Raw genomic sequence first — 9079 nt, 5'->3', positions numbered from 1 at the left:
CTCGGAAAGTAGAAATGACCATAAGTTTCATACTGGTTGCAATTAGTCGTTTTATACGGTGGAAAAGCTGTTGTATTTATATTGTATTTTATGCTTCTGGCGTTGACTTCTAAGGCACTAACTATTCGATCTGGTGGAGCAACGCCCTAGAGTGAAGCCTAGGTTGCCCGGAAAGCAGAAATGACCATAAGTTTCATACTGGTTGCAATTATTCGTTTTTTACGATGGAAAAACTGTTGTATGTATATTGTATTTTATGCTTCTGGCGTTGACTTCTAAGGCACTAACTATTCGATCTGGTGGAGCAACGCCCTAGAGCGGAGGTTAGGTTGCCCGGAACGTGGAATTGGCCATCACTTTCAAACTGGTTGCAATTATTCCTGTTATATGATGGAAACACTGTTGTATTTTTTTTGCATTTTATGGTTCGGGCGTTGACTTTTAAGGCCCTAACTATTCAATCTGTTGGAGCAACGCCCTAGGGTGATGCCTAGGTTGCTCGGAAAGTAGAAATGACCATAAGTTTCATACTGGTTGCAATTATTCGTTTTATACGATGGAAAAACTGTTGTATTTATATTGTATTTTATGCTTCTGGCGTTGACTTCTAAGGCACTAGCTATTCGATCTGGTGGAGCAACGCCCTAGAGTGAGGCCTAGGTTGCCCGGAACGTAGAATTGGCCATCACTTTCAAACTGGTTGCAATTATTCCTGTTATACGATGGATACACTGTTGTATTTTTATTGCATTTTATGCTTCGTGCGTTGATTTCTAAGGCCCTAACTATTCAATCTGTTGGACCAACGCCCTAGGGTGAAGCCTAGCTTGCTCGGATAGTAGAGATGACCATAAGTTTCATACTGGTTGCAATTATTCGTTTTATACGATGGAAAAGCTGTTGTATTTATATCGTAATTTATGCTTCTGGCGTTGACTTCTTAGGCCGTAACTATTCGGTCTGGTGGAACAACGCCCTAGAGCGAAGCCTAGGTTGCCCGGAACGTAGAATTGGCCATCACTTTCAAACAGGTTGCAATTATTCCTGATATATGACGGAAACACTGTTGTATTTTTTTTGCATTTTATGGTTCGGGCGTTGACTTCTAAGGCCCTAACTGCTCAATCTGTTGGAACAACGCCCTAGGGTGAAACCTAGGTTGCTCGGAAAGCAGAAATGACCATAAGTTTCATACTGGTTGCAATTATTCGTTTTATACGATGGAAAAACTGTTGTATTTATATCGCATTTTATGCTTCTGGCGTTGACTTCTAAGGCACTATCTTTTCGATCTGGTGGAGCAACGCCCTAGAGCGAAGCCTAGGTTGCCCGGAACGTACAATTGGCCATCACTTTCAAACTGGTTGCAATTATTCCTGTTATATGATGGAAACAGTGTAGTATTTTTTTTGCATTTTATGGTTCGGGCGTTGACTTCTAAGGTCCTAACTACTCAATCTGTCGGAGAAAAGCCCTAGGGTGAAGCCTAGGTTGCTCGGAAAGTAGCAATTACCATAAGTTTCATACTGGTTGCAATTATTCGTTTTATACGATGGAAAAACTGTTGTATTTATATTGTATTTTATGCTTCTGGCGTTGACTTCTAAGGCACTAACTATTCGATCTGGTGGAGCAACGCAATAGAGTGAAGCCTAGGTTTCCCGGAACGTAGAATTGGCCATCACTTTCAAACTGGTTGCAATTATTCCTGATATATGACGGAAACACTGTTGTATTTTTTTTGCATTTTATGGTTCGGGCGTTGACTTCTAAGACCCTAACTATTCAATCTGTTGGAGCAACGCCCTAGGGTGAAGCCTAGGTTGCTCGGAAAGTAGAAATGACCATAAGTTTCATACTGGTTGCAATTATTCGTTTTATACGAAGGAAAAACTGTTGTATTTATATCGTATTTTATGCTTCTTGCGTTGACTTCCAAGGCACTATCTTTTCGATCTGGTGTAGCAACGCCCTAGAGAGAAGCCTATTATGCCCGGAACGTAGAATTGGCCATAACTTTCAAACTGGTTGCAATTATTCGTTTTATACGATGGAAACGCTGTTGTATTTATATCGTATTTTATGCTTCTGGCGTTTACTTCTGAGGACCTAACTATTCGATCTGGTGGAGCAACACCCTAGAGTGAATCCTAGGTTGCTCGAAATGTAGAAATGACCATAACTTTCACACTGATTGCAATTATTAGTTTTATACGATGGAGACGCTGTTGTATTTATATCGTATTTTATGTTTCTGGCGTATACTTCTAAGGACCTAACTATTCGATCTGGTGGAGCAACGCCCTAGAGTGAATCCTAGGTTGCTCGGAATGTAGAAATGACCATAACTTTCACACTGGTTGCAATTATTCGTTTTATACGATGAAAACGCTGTTGTATTTATATCGTATTTTATGTTTCTGGCGTTTACTTCTAAGGACCCAGCTATTCAATCTGTTGGAGCAACGCCCTAGGGTGAAGCCTAGCTTGCTCGGAAAGTAGAAATGACCATAAGTTTCATACTGGTTGCAATTAGTCGTTTTATACGGTGGAAAAGCTGTTGTATTTATATTGTATTTTATGCTTCTGGCGTTGACTTCTAAGGCACTAACTATTCGATCTGGTGGAGCAACGCCCTAGAGTGAAGCCTAGGTTGCCCGGAAAGCAGAAATGACCATAAGTTTCATACTGGTTGCAATTATTCGTTTTTTACGATGGAAAAACTGTTGTATGTATATTGTATTTTATGCTTCTGGCGTTGACTTCTAAGGCACTAACTATTCGATCTGGTGGAGCAACGCCCTAGAGCGGAGGTTAGGTTGCCCGGAACGTGGAATTGGCCATCACTTTCAAACTGGTTGCAATTATTCCTGTTATATGATGGAAACACTGTTGTATTTTTTTTGCATTTTATGGTTCGGGCGTTGACTTTTAAGGCCCTAACTATTCAATCTGTTGGAGCAACGCCCTAGGGTGATGCCTAGGTTGCTCGGAAAGTAGAAATGACCATAAGTTTCATACTGGTTGCAATTATTCGTTTTATACGATGGAAAAACTGTTGTATTTATATTGTATTTTATGCTTCTGGCGTTGACTTCTAAGGCACTAGCTATTCGATCTGGTGGAGCAACGCCCTAGAGTGAGGCCTAGGTTGCCCGGAACGTAGAATTGGCCATCACTTTCAAACTGGTTGCAATTATTCCTGTTATACGATGGATACACTGTTGTATTTTTATTGCATTTTATGCTTCGTGCGTTGATTTCTAAGGCCCTAACTATTCAATCTGTTGGACCAACGCCCTAGGGTGAAGCCTAGCTTGCTCGGATAGTAGAGATGACCATAAGTTTCATACTGGTTGCAATTATTCGTTTTATACGATGGAAAAGCTGTTGTATTTATATCGTAATTTATGCTTCTGGCGTTGACTTCTTAGGCCGTAACTATTCGGTCTGGTGGAACAACGCCCTAGAGCGAAGCCTAGGTTGCCCGGAACGTAGAATTGGCCATCACTTTCAAACAGGTTGCAATTATTCCTGATATATGACGGAAACACTGTTGTATTTTTTTTGCATTTTATGGTTCGGGCGTTGACTTCTAAGGCCCTAACTGCTCAATCTGTTGGAACAACGCCCTAGGGTGAAACCTAGGTTGCTCGGAAAGCAGAAATGACCATAAGTTTCATACTGGTTGCAATTATTCGTTTTATACGATGGAAAAACTGTTGTATTTATATCGCATTTTATGCTTCTGGCGTTGACTTCTAAGGCACTATCTTTTCGATCTGGTGGAGCAACGCCCTAGAGCGAAGCCTAGGTTGCCCGGAACGTACAATTGGCCATCACTTTCAAACTGGTTGCAATTATTCCTGTTATATGATGGAAACACTGTTGTATTTTTTTTGCATTTTATGGTTCGGGCGTTGACTTCTAAGCTCCTAACTATTCAATCTGTTGGAGCAACGCCCTAGGGTGAAGCCTAGGTTGCTCGGAAACTAGAAATGACCATAAGTTTCATACTGGTTGCAATTATTCGTTGTATACGATGGAAAAACTGTTGTATTTATATTGTATTTTATGCTTCTGGCGTTGACTTCTAAGGCACTAGCTATTCGATCTGGTGGAGCAACGCCCTAGAGTGAGGCCTAGGTTGCCCGGAACGTAGAATTGGCCATCACTTTCAAACTGGTTGCAATTATTCCTGTTATATGATGGAAACACTGTTGTATTTTTATTGCATTTTATGCTTCGGGCGTTGACTTCTAAGGCCCTAACTATTCAATCTGTTGGAGCAACGCCCTAGGGTGAAGCCTAGCTTGCTCGGAAAGTAGAAATGACAATAAGTTTCATACTGGTTGCAATTAGTCGTTTTATACGATGGAAAAGCTGTTGTATTTATATCGTATTTTATGCTTCTGGCGTTGACTTCATAGGCCGTAACGATTCGGCCTGGTGGAGAAACGCCCTGGAGTGAAACCTAGGTTGCCCGGAACGTAGAATTGGCCATCACTTTCAAACTGGTTGCAATTATTCCTGATATATGATGGAAACAGTGTTGTATTTTTTTTTCATTTTTGGTTCGGGCGTTGACATCCAAGGCCCTAACTATTCAATCTGCTGGAGCAAGGCCCTAGGGTGAAGCCTAGGTTGCTCGGAAAGTAGAAATGACCATAAGTTTCATACTGGTTGCAATTATTCGCTTTATACGATGGAAAAACTGTTGTATTTATATTGTATTTTATGCTTCTGGCGTTGACTTCTAAGGCACTATCTATTCGATCTGGTGGAGCAACGCCCTAGAGAGAAGCCTAGGTTGCCCGGAACGTAGAATTGGCCATCACTTTCAAACTGGTTGCAATTATTCCTGTTATATGATGGAAACAGTGTTGTATTTTTTTTGCATTTTATGGTTCGGGCGTTGACTTCTAAGGTCCTAACTACTCAATCTGTCGGAGAAAAGCCCTAGGGTGAAGCCTAGGTTGCTCGGAAAGTAGAAATGACCATAAGTTTCATCCTGGTTGCAATTATTCGTTTTATACGATGGAAACACTGTTGTATTTTTATTGCATTTTATGCTTCGGGCGTTGACTTCTAAGGCCCTAACTATTCAATCTGTTGGAGCAACGCCCTAGGGTGAAGCCTAGGATGCTCGGAAAGTAGAAATGACCATCAGTTTCATACTGGTTGCAATTAATCGTTTTATCCGATGGAAAAACTGTTGTATTTATATTGTATTTTATGCTTCTGGCGTTGACTTCTAAGGCCCTAGCTATTCGATCTAGTGGAGTAACGCCCTAGAGTGAAGCCTAGGTTGCCCGGAAAGGAGAAATGACCATCACTTTCAAACTGGTTGCAATTAATCCTGTTATACGATGGAAAAACTGTTGTATTTTTATTGCATTTTATGCTTCTGGCGTTCACTTCTTAGGCCCTAACTATTCGATCTGGTGAAACAGCGGCCTAGGGTGAATCCTAGGTGGCTCGGAATGTAGAAATGACCATAACTTTCACACTGGTTGCAATTATTCGTTTTATACGATGGAAACGCTGTTGTATTTATATCGTATTTTATGCTTCTGGCGTTTACTTCTAAGGACCTAACTATTCGATCTGGTGGAGCAACACCCTAGAGTGAATCCTAGGTTGCTCGGAATGTAGAAATGACCATAACTTTCACACTGATTGCAATTATTCGTTTTATACGATGGAAACGCTGTTGTATTTATATCGTATTTTATGCTTCTGGCGTTTACTTGTGAGGACCTAACTATTCGATCTGGTGGAGCAACACCCTAGAGTGAATCCTAGGTTGCTCGAAATGTAGAAATGACCATAACTTTCACACTGATTGCAATTATTAGTTTTATACGATGGAGACGCTGTTGTATTTATATCGTATTTTATGTTTCTGGCGTATACTTCTAAGGACCTAACTATTCGATCTGGTGGAGCAACGCCCTAGAGTGAATCCTAGGTTGCTCGGAATGTAGAAATGACCATAACTTTCACACTGGTTGCAATTATTCGTTTTATACGATGAAAACGCTGTTGTATTTGTATTGTACTTTATGCCTCTGGCGTTGACTTCTAAGGACCTAACTATTCGATCTGGTGGAGCAACGCCCTAGAGTGAATCCTAGGTTGCTCGGAAAGTAGAAATGACCATAACTTTCACACTGGTTGCAATTATTCGTTTTATACGATGAAAACGCTGTTGTATTTGTATTGTACTTTATGCCTCTGGCGTTGACTTCTAAGGTCGTAGCTATTAGATGTGGTGGAGCAACGCCCTAGAGTGACGCCTAGGGTGCTCGGAATGTAGAAATGACCATTACTTTCACACTGGTTGCAATTATTCGTTTTATACGATGGAAAAGCTGTTGTATTTATATCGTATTTTATGCTTCTGGCGTTGACTTCTTAGGCCGTAACTATTCGGCCTGGTGGAGCAACGCCCTGGAGTGAAACCTAGGTTGCCCGGAACGTAGAATTGGCCATCACTTTCAATCTGGTCGCAATTATTCCTGTTATATGATGGAAACACTGTTGTATTTTTTTTGCATTTTATGGTTCGGGCGTAGACTTCTAAGGCCCTAACTATTCAATCCGTTGGAGCTACGACATAGGGTGAAGCCTAGGTTACTCGGAACGTAGAAATGACCATAAGTTTCATACTGGTTGCAATTATTTGTTTCTTACGATGGAAAAACTGTTGTATTTATATCGCATTTTATGCTTCTGGCGTTGACTTCTAAGGCACTATCTTTTCGATCTGGTGGAGCAACGCCCTAGAGCGAAGCCTAGGTTGCCCGGAACGTAGAATTCGCCATCACTTTCAAACTGGTTGCAATTATTCCTGTTATATGATGGAAACACTGTTGTATTTTTTTTGCATTTTATGGTTCGGGCGATAACTTCTAAGGTCCTAACTATTCAATCTTTTGGAGCAACGCACTAGGGTGAAGCCTAGCTTGCTCGGAAAGTAGAAATGACCATAAGTTTCATCCTGGTTGCAATTATTCGTTTTATACGATGGAAACACTGTTGTATTTTTATTGCATTTTATGCTTCGGGCGTTGACTTCTAAGGCCCTAACTATTCAATCTGTTGGAGCAACGCCCTAGGGTGAAGCCTAGGATGCTCGGAAAGTAGAAATGACCATCAGTTTCATACTGGTTGCAATTAATCGTTTTATCCGATGGAAAAACTGTTGTATTTATATTGTATTTTATGCTTCTGGCGTTGACTTCTAAGGCCCTAGCTATTCGATCTAGTGGAGTAACGCCCTAGAGTGAAGCCTAGGTTGCCCGGAAAGGAGAAATGACCATCACTTTCAAACTGGTTGCAATTAATCCTGTTATACGATGGAAAAACTGTTGTATTTTTATTGCATTTTATGCTTCTGGCGTTCACTTCTTAGGCCCTAACTATTCGATCTGGTGAAACAGCGGCCTAGGGTGAAGCCTAGCTTGCCGGGAACGTAGAAATGACCATTACTTTCACACTGTTTGCAATTATTCCTTTTATACGATGGAAAAGCTGTTGTATTTATATCGTATTTTATGCTTCTGGCGTTTACATCTAAGGACCTAACTATTCGATCTGGTGGAGCAACGCCCTAGAGTGAATCCTAGGTTGCTCGGAATGTAGAAATGACCATAACTTTCACACTGGATGCAATTATTCGTTTTATACGATGGAAACGCTGTTGTATTTATATCGTATTTTATGATTCTGGCGTTTACTTGTGAGGACCTAACTATTCGATCTGGTGGAGCAACACCCTAGAGTGAATCCTAGGTTGCTCGAAATGTAGAAATGACCATAACTTTCACACTGATTGCAATTATTAGTTTTATACGATGGAGACGCTGTTGTATTTATATCGTATTTTATGTTTCTGGCGTATACTTCTAAGGACCTAACTATTCGATCTGGTGGAGCAACGCCCTAGAGTGAATCCTAGGTTGCTCGGAATGTAGAAATGACCATAACTTTCACACTGGTTGCAATTATTCGTTTTATACGATGAAAACGCTGTTGTATTTGTATTGTACTTTATGCCTCTGGCGTTGACTTCTAAGGTCGTAGCTATTAGATGTGGTGGAGCAACGCCCTAGAGTGACGCCTAGGGTGCTCGGAACGTAGAAATGACCATTACTTTCACACTGGTTGCAATTACTCGTTTTATACGATGGAAAAGCTGTTGTAGTTATATCGTATTTTATGCTTCTGGCGTTGACTTCTTAGGCCGTAACTATTCGGCCTGGTGGAGCAACGCCCTGGAGTGAAACCTAGGTTGCCCGGAACGTAGAATTGGCCATCACTTTCAATCTGGTCGCAATTATTCCTGTTATATGATGGAAACACTGTTGTATTTTTTTTGCATTTTATGGTTCGGGCGTAGACTTCTAAGGCCCTAACTATTCAATCCGTTGGAGCTACGACATAGGGTGAAGCCTAGGTTACTCGGAAGGTAGAAATGACCATAAGTTTCATACTGGTTGCAATTATTTGTTTCTTACGATGGAAAAACTGTTGTATTTATATCGCATTTTATGCTTCTGGCGTTGACTTCTAAGGCACTATCTTTTCGATCTGGTGGAGCAACGCCCTAGAGCGAAGCCTAGGTTGCCCGGAACGTAGAATTGGCCATCACTTTCAAACTGGTTGCAATTATTCCTGTTATATGATGGAAACACTGTTGTATTTTTTTTGCATTTTATGGTTCGGGCGATAACTTCTAAGGTCCTAACTATTCAATCTTTTGGAGCAACGCACTAGGGTGAAGCCTAGCTTGCTCGGAAAGTAGAAATGACCATAAGTTTCATCCTGGTTGCAATTATTCGTTTTATACGATGGAAACACTGTTGTATTTTTATTGCATTTTATGCTTCGGGCGTTGACTTCTAAGGCCCTAACTATTCAATCTGTTGGAGCAACGCCCTAGGGTGAAGCCTAGGATGCTCGGAAAGTAGAAATGGCCATCAGTTTCATACTGGTTGCAATTAATCGTTTTATCCGATGGAAAAACTGTTGTATTTATATTGTATTTTATGCTTCTGGCGTTGACTTCTAAGGC

This window comes from Calliopsis andreniformis, unplaced genomic scaffold, assembly GCF_051401765.1.
Source record: "Calliopsis andreniformis isolate RMS-2024a unplaced genomic scaffold, iyCalAndr_principal scaffold0033, whole genome shotgun sequence".
Lineage (NCBI taxonomy): Eukaryota > Metazoa > Arthropoda > Insecta > Hymenoptera > Andrenidae > Calliopsis > Calliopsis andreniformis.
This window is presented reverse-complemented; position numbering follows the sequence as displayed.